Source organism: Amblyomma mixtum, chromosome 3, assembly GCF_055824585.1.
Source record: "Amblyomma mixtum isolate Tamu chromosome 3, ASM5582458v1, whole genome shotgun sequence".
NCBI lineage: Eukaryota > Metazoa > Arthropoda > Arachnida > Ixodida > Ixodidae > Amblyomma > Amblyomma mixtum.
Window position 1 is genome coordinate 427,999,467 of NC_143014.1, and position 22,950 is coordinate 428,022,416.

The 22,950-nt window shown below is 44.1% G+C and overlaps 1 pseudogene across 1 annotated transcript in view; it reads right to left on the reverse strand.

The window, feature by feature from the left end:
- Window positions 1–7,516: 7,516 nt before the first annotated feature.
- LOC149358023 (uncharacterized) overlaps window positions 7,517–22,950 on the reverse strand; it is a 32,726-nt pseudogene continuing 17,292 nt past the window's right edge. Inside the window, exons 4-9 of the transcript XR_016289377.1 lie at window positions 13,555–13,695; window positions 13,343–13,434; window positions 12,739–12,854; window positions 11,638–11,710; window positions 10,031–11,302; window positions 7,517–7,875 (exon numbers count right to left, since the gene is read on the reverse strand). The product of XR_016289377.1 is annotated as an uncharacterized LOC149358023 (transcript). The remainder of the gene's footprint in view (window positions 7,876–10,030; window positions 11,303–11,637; window positions 11,711–12,738; window positions 12,855–13,342; window positions 13,435–13,554; window positions 13,696–22,950) is intronic.

Consider the following 22,950-nt stretch of genomic DNA (forward strand, 5'->3'; position numbering starts at 1 on the left):
ATCGGATATGCAACGCCTCCAAGTCTTTCACAGACCTGTTGGACGCAGAAAGGGGGGAAAAAGGAAAGGAGACAGATGATTAGTATCCAGCTCTCAAATTTGGGAAAGAATAGAGAATGAATGCAGTGCTTCATTTCAAGCTTCGAAAAGAATCTGAATTGAGCCTCAGCAAGGAAAAACGTGGCTCCAAAAACGCTGATGCTACTCCCACGCACACTTGCACTCCATACTGCTTTCTGCCTTTATTCAAACCGATGTGAACGTCAACCTTCCTTGATCCTCAAATAACCCAAGACAGAAAAATGTCGCAAGGTAAGGACAGTTGTAACAGGGGTAATTAAATGCTAAGACAGCAACGGTAAGCATGAAAGCCCTGATTAATCAAGCAGAGTGTAAATAAAAGAAGATGCCTACTACAACAATCAGGCAAGTGTTATAAGCTAGCGACCAAAATGCTCTCATCTGTCCCATTCTGAAAGGTCATCTGCAGAGTTTACAAGACCTAGTCTTCACATACTTAATAAAGGGGACTTGCATGGGCAACATGCAAATGCCTGGAGCTGCTGAATGCCAAAGTCCTGTCCATTTCAGCTAGAAAGGAATGAGCATACCTAAATGCAACTGAAAGCTGAAAATTGCACAACAAACGAGTCAGTAAAGGAAAGCCATCACTAGGAGTCAGTGTTCCAGTGCTGACTGTGTTCTCCCCTGTAGCCAGCCATGGGCATGCAGCTTGTGATATCTATTCTTGTGAGCCTTGTTCATAAGGTCTCACAAAAAGGCACGTAAAAATTACAAACTTGCTTTGCACTCCAGCAGTGCCCATTGCAAACAGTGCAATCCCTAACAATACATGCATGCTAGTGCTTTAACAGGTTTAAGCCAGGTAATCAATGCATTACGGCATCTTTGATAAAAGACAGCAGCGTGCAATTTTATCTTCAATACTTTGTACCTGTGCACACGGGGCTCCATTATCGTGGGCCATGTGCATCGGACTCGTTTCGGGGCCACTTCGGTGCAAGTTCCATTAGAATGTTCTTGAGTCCCTTTATAGCAGTTCGTTGGCTTTGCCACCCTTTCAGAGAGTCTGAGACATTCGGCTCAGATTAAAGCACAGTTATAAGCCCAGAGTAGATGCAGTGCTTGGCTTCATTCCAAGATTTATGCAGAATCTGATAACCTGTGGTTCAGACTGAAACCTGTCCTTTTCAGGATAAAAATTACTACACGGGTGCAACGATTATTTTTCTACAGGTACAGTAGACTCTCATTAGTTCAAACTTCAAGAAACCAGAGATTTACGTTTGAATTATAAAAAGTTTGAACTATCAGAAGTACACCTTAACATGATCCAAAATAAATGCGATTTGCTTTACGGACATCTGCACATACAAATAGCATTCTGGATCTGTTTCTCTATGAAAATGCAGCTAAATGCTTTAACATAACACAATATATAGGTGAAAGGCAATGGTATGCTTACTCAAGTGTGGTTCAAGAAAGTCATCAATAATGTGCTACTTTCCCTGGTAAAAAGGGACTGGTAAAAAGGTCTGAATTATCCGAAGGTTGAGTAGTTGAATGGCCACAAAAAAAAGGTTCCAAAAACAGTTTTGCACTACAATAAATTTAACCGATTGCTTTTAAGTCTGCTTTTAAGTGATAACTACAAGAAATATTTACACACAAGCTACTTATTAAACTGGTGCACGTCGCAAGCACAACATAACACCATACAGGTAGCATTAGGTGGAGATGGTTGCGAGAGCAATCTGATTTTGGCTGTGCACCTGAAGTCACTGAGTAGTGGCCTGTAGCCATGGCTGCAACTAGAGCAGCCAGCGAGAGTTGAGCACGCTGGACGCCATAAGATCTGCTGCCAGTTTCCTCCTGTGTTCGTCACGCCATGTCCTGTTGCTACTAAGTCCTCCTAATCTTAGCCAAGGAGGCAATGGATCTGCATTCTACATGAATGCACTGTGCAAGTGCATATTCGCTTGAATGTGGCTCAGCTTTATAGCTTGACTTCTGCCAAGCGACTACTTAACAAAGAGCAATTTCTAGACTTATATCCCTGCCCGAGATGTCCAATCTGCAAATCCCTGAATGCTGAGACCAATGTCCACCACCTCCCCTAGGTTTGCCCGGCGATGAAGCCGACGAGAATCCGGATCCTGGCAGCAGCGGGTCTCTCGCAGACTAATCCTTCGTTATGCATCACTTAGACACAGAGACCGCGTCATTGCTCATTCCTCAACTCCATTCGATTGGCCAACCTTGTTTCATTCATTTAGCCATCCCTTTCTTTCTAGCATTACATTCCCCTTCTATGACCCGAGGGAATAAATATTGCTTAAAAAAATGATGCTGGATGCATGAAAAGTGCCAATCAAAGTACACAGCTTCGGCTGCCCATGTTTCTGTATGATTAGTGTCATTGAGTGTGTTATTATTAGTCTTGCATTATTAGTCTTATACCCACTGCTGTGCCTCTTCAGCCAGCACAGTAAAAGTCACATACCTTTCATAGCACAGGTTGTGAAGTGTCACACAGAAGTGGCATACATGATGAGAGCTTAGACCAAACTGCATAGCAGCACTAGGTTTTTGGAATTTTCGATAACCAGCAGCGTGACAAACCAAGCAAGGGAACTGACATGCCTGCACATAAGGAAGGCCCCTCCTCCGGCTGTCTCCACACCAGGCATGGCTGTGACACGGTAGCACAATGAAGTTTTGCAAGAGTCCAAGTGGTATAAGCAATTTTTTCTCCCCACAGTACCACTAAAAACTGCATAAACTAAGACAGCAAATCTGTCACGGAATGTTGCACATGAATAGTTAGCTGCCACATGTACCAGACAGGGCGGGGCTACGTTTCAGTGAGGCTGCACCAGCCCTGAATTGCTACGGTTATGGCAGTTAATGAAGAATTCAAGGATAACGCAGGATTTCACGTTTTACATTGATGATGAACTTCTGGGACCATAGGAGGCATCATAGGTCCATACTGAGCACGAAACGCTTATTTCGCCCCGAGATTCACAAGAATGATCGCAAGGTGTTAGCACAATAAAAAGAAAAAGACATGTTTAATGTGCTGTTTATTTGGCACAACATGGTGCATTTCTCTCATTAAATATTTCACCAGCCACTAAGTGATGCCTGGTTAACACAGGCTTAAAAGTGCATACATAGTAGGTGCTTCACCTGGTAAATCTATGTGAGCACTTTTACAGGAAAATGCCATACAGCATCACCTTTGCTGCACTATGCATGCAGATCCCCAGCAGTGAAACAGCGCTGGGATGTTCAGATATATTATTAACATACACTTCAGTGTCAAAAGACTATTGAGAAATGTAAGTCAGCCTCATCATCGTATAATCTTAACTCATTTGATAGTATGTCGCAAAGGCAAAATGTACTACAGTAACACCATTGCTTGCAACACCCATACCAGGCAGATATTAAGCTCAATCTCGGAACAATGCAGTCAATTTGATTGTGCAGCGAAATTGTTTCACGGTGACAAACTAAGTCTTGACAGAAACAAAACTGAGTCCTGAGCAAGAACATCTTCGACGGAAATACGTCCGGTTGGGTTTGAAGTGTAAAAGTTGAGAAATATTGAGACTTGATTGAGACCAAACACTTATCAAGTCAAAAACTGCTAACTCGTAATTGATGTACACCATGTGTACATGCCTGCGTGCATACCGCCATCAAGTCAACAGCTGCTGACTTGATAGAGGTTTTACATCGCACTGTGATTGCCAACAAATGCAAAAGCGGCACTTTCAGGATGGTTCAGGAAACATTGTGGTGTCTTCAGAGCAAGAACTACACACCTCAAACTGAATACACTTAGGTGCTGCACTTTACTGGAATAAGTCGAGATAAGTGGTGCTAATGCTAGAAACTTTTTACTTCTCAGCTGTCAGCTTCAACAGAAAACGAACAACGGCCGTTCTTCAATAGCATGTTTCATACTAAAGAATATCTCAGGAAACATTTCACAGCAAAGAATAACTGTTCATTTACTATTCTGTATTGTCCACTTCAACCTTAGAACTCCATAAAAAAAAAGAAGTTTGGTTTCAAGTGTATTGTATGGTTCGGAAATGCACTGCTCCTCCACTGGTAGCATTCATGGGAGTTGGCAACTGTCCCATCCATACTTTCTTCATCTTCAGATTCGCTGCCTTCTACAGTGTCGTCATTTGCTCAAAGAATAAAACATGAAGTCGATATGCTCGTCACTTGCACTATCATTATCCGATGCATAGCGATCCACCGCATTAAAACACTGCACAGATGATGCTATGTTAGTTTCAAAGCGTGAAAAAATCTGATAAAAACAGGGTGACCTCAGCACACAAGGAATGCCTGGTGCCACCTAGCGTGAAGAATCTTATATAATCAAAGTGCTAATAACAGAATGGCTACTGCCATTTATGTCGTAAATGGCAGAACACTCTCTGACAACCTCTGTTCGTCAAGAGACCTACAGAAAGTAAAGAAAAACCGATGACAAGGTAAGCTCGTCATAAGTCAAAAAGTCACAATTGCTCGTGACAAGCCCAGGTTATAAAGAACCCTTAAGGGGTTCATTCAAACTATGTATAATTCAAATAAATTTTCAGTCACCCTCGAGCTCAAACTGTCCACAGCTGTGTCTGGATGCTCTTCTAAGCAAGTTTAGCACTATTAAGCACCGAAAATACACAGCAGTAACAACTCCTTTCGGACATCACAACTGTTGCTGGATACGATAAGGCACTTGCAGGGAAAAGTTAATGCAGACAGTTTTCAGTTATGAAGAGACACCGCCTCTTTCCGCTGCATTCTGCATAGGCTAAGATGCAGACATCTGGTTATCATGCCAAGCACCAATTCAACTCTTGCCACACAGGACATTACACCTGTCTTGAACGTGCGAACATGACACAGGACCTCTACAAAAGTAGAGGAATGAAAATCACATTAATACAATGCAGAGGGTGAACCGTCGTACCAGCCCCTAGCTGAGCAGATATACAGTAAATGTACAACACAGTAAAAGTAAAGATATACAGTATACAGTTGTTGATACGTTGCTTTTTGAATGCGGAGGAAAAACTTATTTAATAAGGGAATAATTACTCAGTAATTACTCCCTTATTACAAATCTACTCCACCTTGGGGGATTCCCCTAAACATTTGACCAACACTGTTGCCACTTCGAGTTATTGATGAATTCGCTCTCGCCCTACCATAAGCTTGCCGTCCCGGTTAGCTCAATTGGTAGAGCGACTGCTCCGGTGAAGTGGTGGTCCCGGGTTCGAACCCCGGACAAGGATGAATTTTTCTTTAACTACGAAGTTTCTGAGAAAGCTGTATAGCTTTCCTTTATAGCCGTATGGCTGCGCTCGGGTGGATGTCAATGAGCAATTACTCCCTTATTACAAATCTACTCCACCTTGGGGGTTTCCCCTAAACATTTGACCAATAACTTGTTATCTGAGAAAATGTAACTGCCAGTTTTGAAAAACGTAACTGTTGAATGAGGTACGTTTTTGAACTGATATTTTCACTTCATAACAATGTTTACATTTCTTATTAAAAGGTCTGAGCAGCTCCTTTTCTAGTGCTTGCAGAAATCGGTCCACATTTGAGTTGTCTTAGTCTGGAAGAAACTTTGAAACACATTTGATCCGTCAATAGCAATGGCAAAAGTGGCCGGAATCTTTTTCATGTTTTCTTTTATGATTTGCCTTCTTGCATTACTGCCCTGCGGAGAAGCCGCCACAGCGGGAGACTGCAGTTGCATTCCAGCTATTCCATGTCATGCCCACCCCCCTGAGTTCTGCCCACTCGTATGTTTGCACATGTACAATAGGTTGCTAAGTGTATTATATGACCAAAATTTTTTTAACTACATTTCGGAAATTTTCGACCGGAAGAAAAATAGAGCAACTGTATAAAACATTCGTATTGCTTGCGATTCTGTGTGTGTGAACTGGGAGGTTTCACTGCATACAGGAAGTTTTACTGTATATATATATATATGTTATAGCACAACCCGATATGAGGGCATGAGAAAGACCAGAGAGACACAAGTGCTACTGTAATTCTCACTATCCTCCCCTGGGCACACACAGTACGGCAAGCGGTTTAACATCCCAAAGCTGCACGTGGGCGATGAAGGACGGCGTAGTGGAGGAGGCTCCGAACTATTTAACGCGCACTTACATTGCACAGCACACAGGCATTTTTTGGATTGCGCTATAATTTTAAGCCATGTCACAGCCACTTGCCTAAACTGCCCAATTGTCGAACTACCTTATGGGACAGCGTGATAAAGTGTCAGAAATGCTTTTAGTGGCTATGAGCCTGCTGTGCACTGGCAAAAATAAGGCTTTCAATGGCATAACAAAGTGCGCACCCATACGAGAGACCAACTGACACATCATGTGCTTTCCTGTAATTGGCTTACTATTTTTTTTAATGTGACATTTACGCACTCATCTGCTCACATTAGTATAAATGAAGCGCATCTCATTTTACAGTGCCCAGTTTGCTTTCCTTGTGCGCATGTGTGCATCTGTTGCACTGTTATGTTACAAATGCATAAGCATTGTATGGTTAGGTTTACGGTTTCATGTCATCATGAGCTTGTCCGCACGATTACGTCCGAACGAATTGGTTTATGTGAATAAGAATGGTACCAGCGGATAGAGCATCAAAAAATCTCGTACAGGAAATTGGGAGTTGAGGCTGGTTAATTAGTTAATTAATTAGAGCCAGACATGTCCAAAAAGTGGACGGGACCAGAGCAAAAGTACCGCCAAATTTGAAAACGCCGGAAGTGTGGCCCCACGTGACCGGAAGTGTGGGCAGAGCAATGCGTGGAGCCAAATTTGAAAACGAAGCCCAGCACGAAGTTTGAAAACTCAGATGGGCAATTGATGTAACTTGATTAAGTACGACAATTAATTGTGGTATCGATTAGGTATCGATAAGGTATCGCCAATGCTTATGCATTTCTCCAATGCGGGTGCCACATTGATCTCTCACGTTTTTTTTTATGACAGAGAAAGCCTCATAGTGTGCTTGGCTAGACGCTCACAATGCTTTGCAGGCTGTTCTGACTTTAATGCTACCCTTACACAGCACAGATGAAAACTGACATCTGTGGGCAGGCCCACCAGCCAATACAGTTTCGTATGTTTATACCTCTCCTCCATCCATTACGGCTGTCCATCATAACCCACTTCCTTTCCGCTCTGTTTCCGCACAGCAAAGCAGCAGGCCAGAGGTTCATGTTCCAGGCTGGCCTTACTGCCTCCGTTTGTAAATAAATTACCCCTCCCTTCGAAAAGTTAAGAGTACACATCCTTAGTGCCACCGTGCACTAAATCGCACACATTATGAGCAATCAGTGCATCAGGACAGGAAGGCTGACACCCGGCGCTGAGTGGAGTACATCTCCACAAGTTCAGTTCATGCAACAAGACACCACAGAGGACGCTCACAGGTTCTGAGGGAACGCCTGGAACTGTGGTTGCCGAGAGCTTGGATACCTGGCGTTCCGAATCTCCTGCTCTACACCGGAAGTTCTGACAGAAGGGAGCCTTCAGCGGTGCTCCTATCGTCGGGCTGCTGTGAGGAGTAAGTTGTTGTTGATACGTCAGCGTTGATCTCCCTCTTTGGCGTCGGGATGTATGTTGGGACGTAATCTACAGTTGACTGCTGATGCCGTGCTGTCCGGTTGATGGCCTCAGGGACGTACTCCTCGTAACGCCCACGCGAAGGCCGCGCTGCGCTTGATGGCCCAATGCTTGATGGAATGTAGACGTGGCCTGCATCCTTCTTCTTGCGTTTGTCATCCTGCATGTAATGGCAGTAATGCAGAAAAGCACTTTACCATGCCGAGGAAGACACGAAAGCAGGGATTCAAAATAGTGAGCTTCTTTCAGAGCGATGGCTCTATTCAATACAGAAACTCGAGTTTCAGTCAGCCTGTAGATTTGACATTGAACTGACCTTCGGGCTCTGCAATTTCATTGCAACCACCTTATGTCAGACGCCAAAGCATACTATGACTGTGGCCAATGCAATCCAAATTTGGCCCGGAAACGATCCAAGAAGCCACAAGTACAGTGTTAATGCTGATCAAGTGCGATTTGCAGAAAGTTTAAAAGCAAGAAAATTCATACTCTGGAGAGCTTTATAGTAAAAAATGGTAAATTGGTTTTTGAGGAAAGGAAATGCACAGTATCTGTCTCACATATATCGGCGGACACCTGAACCGCGCCGTAAGGGAAGGGAGGAAGGTAGGGTTGAAAGAAGAAAGAGAGAAAGAGGTGCCGTAGGGGAGGTCTCCGGAATAATTTCGACCACCTGGGGATGTTTAACGTGCACTGACATCGCACAGCACACGGGCGCCTCTTGTGTTTCGCCTCCATCGAAACACAAGTCGGGTTCGAACCCGGGTACTTCGGCTCGGTAGATGAGTGCTTTACCACTGAGCCACCGCGGCGGGTCATAAATAACATGTGCAGCCCTGAAAAATTTATTCTCTAGCACATCAAAGTACCGAAATATCAGTTTTGGGGCAACATGGCCGCTTATGTTAACCAAGCAGAAGCAACAGATGCAAGGCAGCCAGAGAGATCATGCACAATGGCTGTTTCTTACACCCGTGACATACAGGGGCCACAATTGTCTTTGTCCTTTGATACAATTGTTTCAAAGCACAAAAGTGTGCTGAACAAACACCTTTTTTAAGGATGCAGTGGTTTTCTGCAATACAAACAGTGATACTTTGATTATACGACTTTCAGGAACGTGCAGAAAACTGCCGTACCATAAAAAATGCAGCAGGTATTCTGTCCATTAATAAATTTTTCCCCCGAGTATCACAACAGTGTCCTCGTTTTTGTACTGTGACGAAAGCATGCTGAGGCGTTTCGGCATCAACACGGCACCGGTGTGCGCTTCATTGCGGCGCAATAAGTAGGAGATGTATGCGCATCAAAATCGAAGCTTTCTACAATGGGCGAAAAAAATAGCTGCTCTGAATTTTTGAAGACATTTCGCAAGACACAGTATGACCAAGGCAGGAACACATCATTTTGATCATTTGCCTCGAATCTGTACTAGCAATTCGCAACAGAAAGGAAAAAAATGTTGTCATAATGTTCACTTGCTACACAAAAATTAAATAAGAATGCATGCAAGTCGTCCACGCACTTCCTAAAGCGACATGCCACCCGCACGGCGATGGTTGTTTGGTAGCGCACTGTTCGCTTGGCGTCACCAGGCCTAATGTGGTCTGCAGTAACAACGCAGTGAAAAGCGCTTTAGAACTAGCCACACTTACCATAAACTTACCACTTACCACACTTACCATAATGCGGGGCCGTCGTGTCTTGTGGTCGGGGCTGGGGACGGGGCTGGGGAAAGCGGCTGGTCAGTTCTGGTCTGGTCGGGCTCGGGTTGAGCTGGCGGCGGAGTCCAGGTCTCCTCGGCCAACGACGAAGGCGAGCAGAAGGTGGCGATGCTCCAGGGACCAGGATGACGATGAGGAACCCGCACCTCGCACCAAATGTTACGCGGCGGCCAGCCGAAGAATGAGGCGTGGTGAACGATGGCTATGAGATGATTTAATGGCCGCTGGCCTAGCGCGAGCGCTCCGTCCCGCGCCACTGCCCTCTTCTTCATCTTCGTAACAATATGAGAGATTAATCAGTAAAATCTCTGCAGGTTAAAGAGAACAAACTGCTCTAATCTAATCCACAGCTGATCTTCTGAAAGCTCCAAATTTAACTGCAATTCAGTGTCACTTGCAATGAAAAAACAGGCAAGGAGATGTCCACTATACAGTAGCCAATATTCTGACAAGTCGAACTCACTTCAATAATCAACTTTTTCTCACTTTCTAAACATAACACTTCTTTGGAATAGCAATTCAGGCTGTGTGACCAGACAATAAAAGCTTCTTCTTCGCTCCTTGTGAACCTTGAACATTAAAATCACCAACCTGTCTCTTTGGAGACGCTGGGTTGTATGAGAAGGCTTCAGACCTCGTTGGCGTTTGCCGGTAGGAGGGAACGTAAGAATCTCTATGTGGTGGCGTGCTCATCAACTTGGAATCTTCTTCGTCCAAAACAGCACTCAGGGCTGCCGGCTTCGAAGATGGGCGTTCTTCAACGTCATCCTCCGCTGCCAGTTTTGCCATTGGGGTTGGCTCGTACACATCCGTCTCAGGCAAACTTGGTGGCGCTTTCTTCAACACACTGGCAGCTGGCGTGTCCTCTTCGGTTGCAGGTGACTTGGAGCCTTCTTGTCTGTCCTTCCCGTCAGCATCATCGCTCTCCTCGTCGTCGAGAAACAAGCTCTTGCACAAGACGTCAGTCTCCTTCTGCCTCTTGGAGGCCATCGACAAGGCTCGCGATGCCTCCTTCTTGCTCTGGAAGTCATTAAGACTTTCCCTCTTTGCAGCGCCATCATTCTTTCAAGTATGCAGCATGGGCCTAACGTCCACTAGCTGTGTGGAGTCTGGAGACCGACGGGAAGTTTCGTCTCGTTGGTTCTTTGCCGAAGTGCCTTTGTCAGAGTCATTCGAGTCACTGATTCCACAGTCGGTTAATAGCTTTTTTAAATTCGCCACTTTTGGTTTGGCCGCTTTTGGCTTCTCTCGATCCCTGTGCTCTTGGGTCCTTTTCGACGATGACGACTTCTCTTCCTTGCGCGTTTTCCTTGGTGGAGAGTGCCGCTTGTCACGATGCCTGCTTCCCTCCTGTGCAGATTCTTTCTCCTTCCCACTCCAACTAGGCTTCGACGATGACTCCTTCTCCAACTCTGTCTTGTGACTGTGAGACGTTGCGTCCCGCTCGCGCGACTCTTTGTGGTCGGACCGGGACTTGTGCTCTTTGTGACGGGATGAGCTACTGCTGCTGCGAGATGATGAGCCCGGGTCGTGGCCCTTTGCTTTCTCTTTGTCTCGGTGAGACGATGTCTCGGACTTGCTGCTCTCCTTGGGTGGATCCGGCCTATCCTGGCGGGTCCAGCCAGGCTTAACTGATGGACTGCTGCCCCTAGAAAAACCTGCGGGCTTGCAGGCCTGAGTGGCTGAGATTCTGGCTTCTTGGTGAGCTGAGGCTGGAGAAACGTGCTTTTCTAGCACTGGGTGTGAGAGTGAAGCAAATTTTTTTACGTTTTCTTCTGCTTTGGATTCTTTCGACTTCTCTGTGCGAGCAGATGGTGCAAGTCTTCTGTCATGGTGCTTCAAAGGCTTGAAAACTTCACAAAGCTATGAAAATGGGAAAGGAAAGCAAACATGCAGTAACGTGTTTGTCAACATGTTGCAAGCTTTATTTTTGCCTGCACCTTTTCCTGCCAAATGTGCAAACCTCCAAAAGCAGACCATAGCTTTAACACCGTAATCTTTATAGCTTTTAAGCTTTTTCAGATGAACTCAACCACTTTTATAACCTCAACAACATCTAAACTCTATGAATTACATCCATCAATCCGACCAAGATAACATCACCCGTCAACATCAAAAGTCAAAGACAAATTCAACATCAAAAGTATAAGCATGACACCACTCCCCAGAGGTTGTAAAAAAGAATCTGGCCAGCTTACATTTTCACTTGCACTATTGCTTTCCGAGTCTGAACTGCTGAGGTGCCATTTTTTCGTCTCCCTGCGATCCAACCTACGAAGTCAATGGAATGGCAGCATGCAATCACCAAGAGCAGAACGCAACAAAAATGAGAATTCACTAAAGAAATTCCTCTATTCACTTAAATATAATATGGCAACCTGCTTTATTTTTTAAATCACTGTCCTCACTCCCCAATACTGGGCCGATTAGCCATGCTGCTGGGGCACATTCTTTTTAGAACTATCAATGACAGATACTCTTCGCCTTAAAGCACTATAAACACCAAATCCTTCCTTGCATGATTTCTTCTTTCAAACGATGCATTACACATTCGTATACACGGAGCACCCCGTGGTATTCGCCTAAGACTGCTAAATAATTTATCATTAAATTTCTTCATGACGCTGCTTCGGTTTCATCAACTGAACAATGGCTGAGATGTGTAGCTGAACATTAGGTCATGGGTGGTACGGAAAAAACGACAATGTAATTACTCACACTACGTTTATTATAATTGTAGATCTTGAAGCAGGCTGGTTTAGGTGCTGTGGTGACTTAAAACTACGTATCAGCGTTTATACTGCAGCTTTTCTGCGCATCATGCGACCTAAAGTTAAACTACACGTCACAGCCATCGTTTGGTTGATAAAACCTAAACCGAAACAGCATGAGAGAAGAAATTCAATTATGAATTATTTAGCGGTCATGGGCAAATACCACGTGGTGATCGATGCATTCTAATGTCTAACGCATGATTTGAAAGAAGAAAACGCATTCAAATCAGGTGTGTATGGACCTTTCATGATCAGTTTTTTTGTAGTGTGGAGAGAGCACATAAATCGGCTACAACACTCAAGTTTTTATGCAGGCAGGCAGGTTTTGCATTCAAAGTGGAAAATGATGGCACCACATGCCTTTATTTCTGTATTACATGTTGGTGCAACAGAGATGTATTTTTAATGTAGCAGCTTACTCGTTTCCCATTCAGTCCGGACTAAACTCATCTTAGGTGCCATCATGACATAACGGCAGTTCTACCCATGGTAAAATAAGAAGTTAGAAAGAAAAACAATGCTCACAGCCGCTTCAGTGCTGCCTTTTCCTCGGGTGTCTTTGGTCTGGGCACAACAGCAGGCTTGAAGTAGCCGCTGATTCCCCGTTGACCGTTGTTCTCGGACGTCTGGGTGTTCTGAACCTTCAGCGAAACAAGCAAGTGCTATAAGGAGGCTGCTCTCGATACCACAGCTGCCTCTGGGCACTGTGTGTATGCACGCTAGTGCTGCTAGAATAGCAAGCGCCAAAAAGCACGTTCAGAGTAAGGTTCCTACAGGTGTATGAGCATGTGCACCACTGAAAGTTTAACTGAGCACAAGTAAATTTGGATCCAGACAATTCAGTGAGCCTATGAACAGGAATTTGAAACTGGTGATTCACTGAGCCCAGGGGTTTACTTACTTAGTAAGCCTTCATTCCATGGAACTCGAAAACAAATCAAAGCCAAAATAATTACTCATGAGGAGACCTTTCTCATCGATAAGTTTCGCAATACGAAATTTGTTTAATTCATGAACTAAAGCATAAAGTCCAGTTACCCTTGATCAGCTTAGTTATATGAAATTCAACTGACAGCCTGTGTACACACACAAAAACATACCCAACACATGAAACACGTGAGACATATACCTTGTTCTGCTGAGCCAATTCACTGGCTGTCAGGCGCCGCATGCTCACAGTGAGCTCCGATTTAAGCACATTTTTACGCTGAAACATTCCGCCTGAAGAGGAAGGAAGTGGTAAATTTTTTATCAGAAGTGAACACAGATCCCATGGCTTTCAAGAAATGTGCAAAGGAAACAAGACTGTCAGCCCATGTGACAATGCATGGCTAGTCATACCATAATCCCTGAACTTGCCGGTCGGCTCTTCGGCAAGTTTGGCTCTCTTTGCATCCCACTTGCAGTTGTCCCCTCGTGGCCACAACACGAACGAGCACATGCCCAGTCGCCTTTTCATGTTGTACGTGACCTTGATGTCACCTGTGAGAGAATGGCACACAAACAGCAGCATTTAAATGCTAAACTATGTAAAACTGATGCAAACATCACATAAGAATATCTCAGATTACTATCGTGTGAATGCTATTTAAAGTTGCATAAAATTCTGTCGAAGATGACAGCTATGGTACGCAGCTTCATTTTATGTCCAGCTTCCCAAGCCACCAGAGGTCACACATGAAAAGGTCTTGCCCATTCCACAGCAGTGTTACAAGGGCGGAACTAAATAGCCAAAGTTGACAACAGCTAAAAATGCTGGTCAGGAAAACAGCAGTCTCCGCAGCACAGATCTTGCTGCAAGGCCCTAGTCCAAATTTTCATTAACGCGATTACATCATGTGGGGTCTGTGCCCTCTTTTTAACCTCTAAATATTTATTTCACTTCTGTCCCCTTTGGTTGCAACAACTCAACAACTTTACATGCACCCCGCCGCGACGACTCAGTGGTTATGGCGCTCGGCTGCTGGCCTGTAAGACGCGGGTTCGATTCCGGCCGCGGTGGTCGAATTTCAATGAAGGCGAAATTCTAGAAGCCTGTGTACTGTGCAATGTCAGTGCACATTAAAGAACCCCAGAAGGTCAAAATTTCCAGAGCCCTTCATTATGGTGTCCCTCAGAGCCTGAGTCACTTTGGGACATTAAACTCTAATAAACCAAACAACTTTACATGCTCTTTCATCGTTTGTTCACAGCGTGTTTCACGCTTTATGCATACTGTAACTGCGTAGCATTACAAGTTTGAATCGGGTGCTGGAATAACTTTTAAATACAACTTTATCAGCAATAAATGAATCTTTGGCTGCTGGACAAACATCAGCGTACCCAGAAAGCACCATATAGTTGATTTTTCCCAACAGCAAAAGTTGGAAGAAGTTGTCCTCGCTGATACTTTAAGGTGCCCCTTCGAGGGTGTGGACTGGGGGGGAGGGGGAATGTCATTACCATAATGCTGTTATTTTTCCAGCTTTTATTATAAAAAAGAATAACTGGCACCGGTGGCTTTCCCAAGGCAAATTTCTTGCTCGGGAAGATTTACATCTGCACAGGATTGAAAGCCCAGCGCAAGTTGGTAGGGCTATATTATGTAGCACCACCCATTTGCACATGACATCAACTCTCACTGGAATACCGTATTTTTCAGTGTATAAGACACGGCTTTTTTTCAAACATCTTGCTAGTGCATCCTATACAAAGATGCGTTTTATACGCGAATTTTTCGGGTTTTTTTGCGAGTTCAGAAATTACTCAGGTTCATGTTCAGGCTATTTTCACCGAGAAAATATCACTACCAGTAACGCGCATGTAACACGGTTAATACTTGAATACCGGGACCTCCCTGCGCAAGTTTTTTAGGTGAACTTTATCATGAAACGGCAGTGATGACGACTTCCGAGATCACGAACACATGGCCGTTTCAGAGGCCCCAAGCAAATAGTAGTAGTAAAAACATTTATTGTCACAAAAGGAAGAGTTAGGGAGTAGGGGGTTCGGGATAGATAGATGTGGAGCTTCAGTGGTCGGTCTTCCCTTGTCCAGGATCCCGTTGGCCTCCGCCGCTGCCTTGGCCCTCGTCACCAGCATAAGCTGTGTGCTCGGGTCGGAGTCAACCAGGAGGGCCTCCCACTGCTCTCGACTAGGGCTATTTACCTTTGGTAGTAAAGGGCTTTTTTCACAGCCCCAGGTGGCGTGGTACGTTGTGGTGTAGCCCCCACACCACACGCACTCTTTTGCGTATCTGTTCAGCCACATTTTATGATACATGGATCTGCTTGGGTAAGTGTCTGTTTGTAGTCTGAGCGTGGTGGCCTGCTCTCTGTTGACGATATCCACCGGAGCCGAGTACTTATTGCGCGCTCCCAACAATGCCTTCATTGCCTCCCCATAAGATCCTAGCGTGCTGAAGGGTTCGACCGGCAAACCCGCCCTCCAGTTCGTGAACCCTCGGACAACGGTGTCTGCCATGAGATTTCCCTCAACCCCAGTGTCAGGGACCCAAATGATGGTGTGTTGAATGTTTGTGTTGTTTGATCCATGTCTGTGTTGGTTTTGTTCGAAGAGAATCCTCGCGGCTTTTTGGCCGATCCTTCCATCTCTGTATGCCCTTGCTGCAGCCTGAGAATCTGTCGCTATCCAGTCGCTGCTATGATCTGTACAAGATCGCAGTATCTATAAATAAATAAAAAATAAATAACTCAGTCCCTGCCGATGGGCTTCAGTCAGGGTTAGAGCTATGGCGATCTCTTCCGCTGCTTGTGTTGTCCTTGTGCGCACTGATGCACCACTAATTATCTTCCCATAGGCATTCACAGCTGCTACCGCCCTAGCGTTTTTCTTCGTTCTGTACTTGGACGCGTCAACATACAGAGCCATCTGTTTCTTCTTTAGGAACCTGTCCAACTCCAAGGATCTCGCCGCCCGTCTTCCTTCGTGGTTCTTCGGGTCCATGTTTCTGGGCACTGGTTTAACCAAGAAAGTGCTCCTAATTTGGCTGTCAATGTCTGTCTTGTCTTCGCCCTCGCCTTCTGCCGGGTATCCTAGCTTTAGCAGTAGTGTGCGGCCAGCGGCTGTTCTTTTAAGTCTTTCGAGTTGAAATCTGAGCATGGTTTCGCTGTGCTCCTCATAGGTGCCGTACACACCCATGTTCATTAGCTTTTCCGTCGAGGCGCAGGTCATGATGCCTAAGGCTTGCTTATACGCCTTTCTGATGCATGTTTCCATTTTGTTCTTTTCCCCTTTGTTAGGTTGTAGGTACGGAAGCGCGTACGTCATCCTCGGTATGATGAGTGCAGAAGTGATCCGTAACGCATCTCGCTCCTTCATCCCTTTTCTCTTGTTTGTAATCCGGCTTAACATCCTGCATATCTGTTTCGTGGAGTGTTCCAAGAGCTGGATGGTATGGTCCCGTTTACCTTTCTCCTGCAGCCACATTCCCAAGATGCGAAGCTTATTTGTCCTTGTTACGGTTGTCCATCTATCTCTAATTCTATCGTTCCCCTGTCCTCTTTGTTTTTGTGAAGTCTAATAAATTCTGATTTTTCTGGAGAGCACTGTATCCCGCTAATAAAGCAAATTGACCGATCTCATCCGCTGCTCTTCACAGTATTTCTTTCTTGTTTCCTGTCGATCCTTTTGTCGTCCACACTGTTATGTCGTCCGCATAAATTGAATGTTCTACATCTTTGATGTTTTTCAGTCTCCTAGTTAATCCAATCATTGCTATGTTAAAGAGCAAAGGTGAGCTGATGGATCCTTGTGGTGTCCCTCTGTTTGGCATTGTCTTCTTTTCTGACCTAATGTTGTTGATGCCGATCGTTGCTGTTCTGTTAGACAGGAAGGCCTTTACGTATGCGAAGATCCTCTCCCCACAGTTTGTTGTCGAGAGTTCTGCGAGAGAATGGCATTGTAGCTGATGTTGTCGAAGGCCCCCTTGAGGTATACAGCCAAGATTACGCCTTCTCGAGTTCCCGATATTTGTTTCAGTACCATGTCTCTTAACTGGAGCATCACGTCTTGCATGGAGAGTCCCGTTCTGAACCCGAACATGGTATCCGGAAACAGACCGTTGTCCTGCATGTAGTTGCTCAGTTCAGTCTTGACCACTTTCTCGTATAGTTTACCAAGGCATGAAGTTAGTGATATCGGCCTAAGGTTCTCTAAACTGGGTGTTTTCCCTGGTTTAGGTATCACGATAATCTCAGCGTGTTTCCACTCCGCCGGGACCGTGCCCCTTTCCCAGTGCTCGTTGATTAGTCCAGTCAGGCTTTCGATTTGGTCATCACTGAAGTTTCTGATCATTGCATTGGTTACTTGATCTTTTCTTGTTGTGCAACATGTCATCTCATTTGCTGAACTGGTTGTTTTAAATGATGTGCCTGAAATGGATAATTCATTTTATATCAAATTAGAAATGATAATCATACAAGGTACTCAAAGCATATTTATTGCAGGAATTAACATGTAAATGTGATGATTTTTTGCAGCCAGATGAAGGGAATACGGCAAAATCTGAAAACACAAAAACTTTTCACAAAAACTCAATTCTGGCAGAACCTTTGCTCCCTACTACTGAACTTAAATTGGGTGACACAAATGAAATATATGACACCAGTTTCCTAGGAGCTTCAAAACCAATTGGTGTGCCCAATTGGAAATTGCAAAACCATTTGGAATATCCATTTGGGAGGTGATATCCCATTGGAATCTCTATAACAAATGGGTAATCCAATTGGTCCAACCAATTGCAGTTCTGCGTCCATATGGAACCAGTTGGCTGTCCAAATGGTTTGACTTGGGATCAGTTGGTTGCAGTTGGAACCAATTGGAATTCTCAATTGGTTCCAAAGGTTTTTTTCACTGGGATCAATGTACAACAAATATAGTACTAAGAAGTATGCATTTGGAAAGGAATAATGGCACCACGTCTTCCTTTCGGAAATGTGATTCTGTGCTTAAGGGAAGAAGTTGAGTCGAGATTAGACGCAAATCAGAGAGCTGTTGGAAGATTAGCACTAGGTGCCCAAGAGAGAAACACTCATGAAGCAGTACAGGGGATATGGGCTGGACATCATTCGAAGCACGGGAAGCTCAAAGTAAAATATTATATGAAGAACACCTGGGAAAATTAGACAACAGAAGATGCCGAGCTTTATATGTATTTAAATACTTATATAGGAGGGTTGACTTACTAAGGTGGAAAAGAACAAGGAACCTAACTGGTAAGTCTGCACAACAGAACAATGCCGAAAAAAACAGCAATAAACGACAGGTAAAAAACCACAGAATGTAAAAACTAGATAACTTCAATGGCGAACAAGAATAGCGTAGAACTACATCGATGCTGGAAAAGGCAGATCAGGAAGGAATCGTTCCATGATAATTCAAGAGGCAGTTCTCTACCCTTTGAAGAGTGTCTTAAAATGAGCACCTACAAAAAAAATATAATGAAGAAGATACCATGTGCTGCTCATGGTAAAGCAGAGCAGATTTTTGAGAGATTCCAACTCTCCCGGAGAGTATCATGAGGAACTTTTGAGGAGTTATTACTATTCTTGGTTAATGCTCATTGGTGCATGATAAAGCCTGGGTAGAACCTCGAACAGAAGTCCAAGTTGACGCCAAGGTGCTCAGCCATTTGTGATTCTGTACAGAAATGTAGGATCATGAAAACGGTGCGGAGGGCATAAGGGATGGCTTAAAGGGATGTTTGGAGAAGGGTAAGTGCGCCTTCCATGGGCAGACAGCTTCACTTCAAAACAAAAACAGAAACCAAGCGAAAGCTCGCACAGAAGCAAAAACAAAGCTAATTGCTCATTTATGCACTATTTCTGTACAGATGCTCTATGGTGAATTGTTACCAACTCTCCTAGCTTCTTTTCTTAATCAGCGAGGACCTTTCTTGATGTCTAGATCAAGGGAGAAATATTTGTGTATCAAATACAGTGCACAATGTAAAAGAGCATTTAAATGAATCGAACAAAGCTTTCACACTGCTGTAATGTCTACCGCTGCTGGATATCCTCCAACGATGAAAGTACACTCAGTAAAAATGATGAGGGGGGTGGAGGACTAAATAGAAAATCTCAATGGCGTAACCCGGGCTGTGTTTCAGCTTCCTGTGTGTGCTTCGACATTTTCTATAGATAATAATGGAGAGGGTAACACAAGCCGCTCGCTACAAGTGCCACGATAACTGCCATGTCGTCCGAGGCACTTAAGTGCACTAGATTTTGAAGAACATGTGAATAAGAACTTCTTTTGCTGTTTCACAGATCTGAACTCATTTGATGTGCCTACTAAAATGATTATTATAGTTGTTTCAGAAAGAGCAACTCATTTAATTTTCACAGATGCATGCTAGCAAAAAAAACGGGGTAGCATATATGTCTATAACACCTGTCTTGCTGGCAGTTACAATAGAGAGCCTTCTTGATTGTTTTCCTCTGAGGACAAGTGTAGAATAGCTATGAATGTTAGTGCAATTTTTTCGTTATTTCAGAGAACGTCAAACTTTATGTGCAAAGCAAAAGCTATTCTGCAACCTTGCCAGAAACCTTGTGTTTTGGCAAAAATTCTCAAAATAATTATGAAATAATTCTTTTCAGTTGACTTCCGCGTGACTTTATCAAGAAACATATTAATAAACGTCTCTTAGAAAAGACACATCACAACAATCATCACTCTTAGTACCCGGGTAAAGTCACAACTGCCCGATTCTTAGGTTGAAGCAATTGTCACGCTTGGTTTATGAGCTGGACCCTCCACCACTTACCATCTGAAATTAACCGAAATAGCTTGATTTGTTTCCTGCGTGCTTCCTAGCTTTCAGCTGCACAAAACCAGAAGGCATATTTCATCCTGCCCCACCGGTTTGAGTAAAATAGTGTAAAAAAAATACACACTGGAAAACAACGAAACTACTGATATACGTTGCCCAATATAGCACCTAGACACAAAATGATAAGTTCGGCTCGTAACGGACTCCCTTAGATGTATAGGCATTCAAATTCATACAAGTGACAATAATACGAAGAAAAAAAATGATAACGAGACTAGATAATTACTTCATAATTAGGCTGACTTTCAAAGGTGCTAGAACAATTTAAAAATTTGCCAAAAAGATATTGGCACGAAAATATTTTCACTAGTTCCAGGAGAGCACTATTTAGAGCTGTAAATCAGCAAGGCAGATGACTGGTTGAACGACACAAATAGAGACGAGAGTAGCATTTCGCATTAGACCGTCCATTCATCTGGATCCCCCACATTAATGACAGAATATACTACTATTTGAAACATCCCGATTTTTACTTCAGAAAACGCCCACCACTCGTGCACAGGCAGACACATGACATGTCTGACAAATAGCCAGATGAAGGTGTATGGTGCTGTCTGCCACTGCTGCTACGAGGAGTGCCATTTGGCATTGACATTTTGCTCCACAACCACCGCACTTCTTGCTGAGGTGTCCTTTGTGTCCGGAGTTCTCGCAAGGAAGACTGTGCTCACGTTGCTACAGTTACTACAGTCGACACTTGATGGTCCAGGCTGGAGCACCACCTTGAATGACAATCCACAGAATAAACTGCTTCCAAAAAGAAACAGCGCACAAGATTTCATTTGAATTTTTACAGCTGTTCAGGGCTAGAATGGCTCTAGTATTTTGCAGAGGTTATCTTCGATGCCGGATCTATGCAGTGGGCTTGTTTTTCTAAAATTTCCAGAAAGCAGTTTTCGTTTTATGAAGCCAAAGGGCAAGGTACTCGGTCGAAATCGATCCAGAGTCCTCCACTACTGTGTATCTTTTTCTTACTTTCTTTCACTCCCTCCTCTATCCCTTGTCTCATGAAGTGTTTAAGCCAGTTGAGGTTTCTTCTCGGGGCTTCCCTTCAAGCTCTACTCAAAATTTTTTCTCTCTCTCTCTATTGAGAATGCATTTTTCTTATAATTACAACCAGTTGTTATATTTCAGTTGACCGCTTCTGCCAATATTTACTTGTTCTGTATATAGTACAATTTCTTTTTATCCTCATCTAGTTTGTGGTGCCCCCTGAGATTTGAAGTGAGGGAGAAGTTGTAGGTTTACTCCATAGGTAACCTCCAATATAGTAGTCATAGGCAATCGTGGTTTTTTCTTCCTTTTTTTACAAAACATTAAAATCATTGTAAGCGCACACCGAGCTTTATTTACTATTTTTATGTTGCCAGACTTTTAGATTGTCACAGGGTGGCCAGTATTTTCTGAAAAAAAAAAATTGTGATGTAAGCTTTGGATCATATTTTGCTTATTTTGCAGTAAAAAACTAAAGGTACTTTATTTTCTTTACAAGTTGTTGCAAATATTTGGAAATTAGTGACCAAAGGTACTTGTTGCCAGATGTTTATATCAAATTTAGCCTAGTTTCCCAAGCTTGCAATAAAATGTCGAATGCGTTGAATGCTTATTTAAGACGCTTCATTGGAAATCACGGAAGAAAAGTGTACTGCATAGAGCTATCCAAATAGCTTGTGTTTAGCTTTATGCTAGCTTATGCTACGAATTGTCTGGTTAAAGGTGCCACTGCAGAATGGACCATCAAGCATCGACTATAGTAACTGCAGCACAGTGAGCACATTTCTGCATGTGAGAACTGTGGACTCGAAGGACACATCAGCTAGAAGCCCAGTGGCTGTGGAGTAAATAGTCAGTGCCAACTGGCACACCCCGTAGTAGCAGTGGCAGACGGCACCATACTTCTTGATGCGACTAATTCTGAGACATGCCATGTGTCTGCAACTGCAAGGGTGGTGGGCATTTTCTCAAGTAAAAACTCTGGATGTTTCAAAAGTAGTATAATCTGTCAATCATGAGGGGGATCCAGATGAATGGACAGTCTAATGTGAAATGCTATTCTCGTCTCTGTTTGCATCGTTCAACCATTCGTCTACCTTCTCGATATACGGCTCTATAGAGTGCTCTCCTGGTGCAAGTAGAAATAATTAATACTGCGTCAAAATATTTTTGGCATTATTGTTTGAGCACGTTTTATAGTTGCCCTAAATCTGATCTCGTTCTCATATTTCTTTCCCTCGTATTATTGTGATTTGTACAAATGTGACGGCCTATACATCTAAAAGAGCTAATTACAAGCCGAACTTATCATTTCGTTTCTGGGTACAATTTTTGGCAATGTTTTGTGCTAGTTATTTCATGGTTTGCCAGTGTGTATATCTTTTACATTTTTTATGCGAAGCATATTACTAGAGCTACACTACAGCCCGTCGAGCGCGGCGGTGGAGCTACCATTGACCTTTAGCGTGACCACGTGACACCACGTGACAACATGACGTCACAGCAGAGGAGAGATGGGCTGCCGGCTCGCGCGGTCGGCCCCGGCGGTGGAGGCTCCACATCAGAGGTGCGGCGGCTGACCACGTGACAACATGATGTCACAGCAGAGGAGAGATGGGCTGCCAGCTCGTGCGGTCGGCCGCGGCGGTGGAGGCTCCACATCAGAGGCGCTGCAGCTGACCACGTGACGCTACAGCAGCGGTATAAAGCTGAGCTTGCCTTGCTCTCCGGGCACTTACGAGGCGGCCAGGTGTTGGGATGCCGCCTAGAAGCAGGGCTGATTTGAATGAGAAGCGAAAGCTTCAGCGTGCCACAGAGACCGATGAAGAGCGGGATGAATGTCTGGCTAAGCGGCGTGCTCTATATGCGGCTCAGCGACAATGTTCTACATCAACTGAAGAACAAAGCGA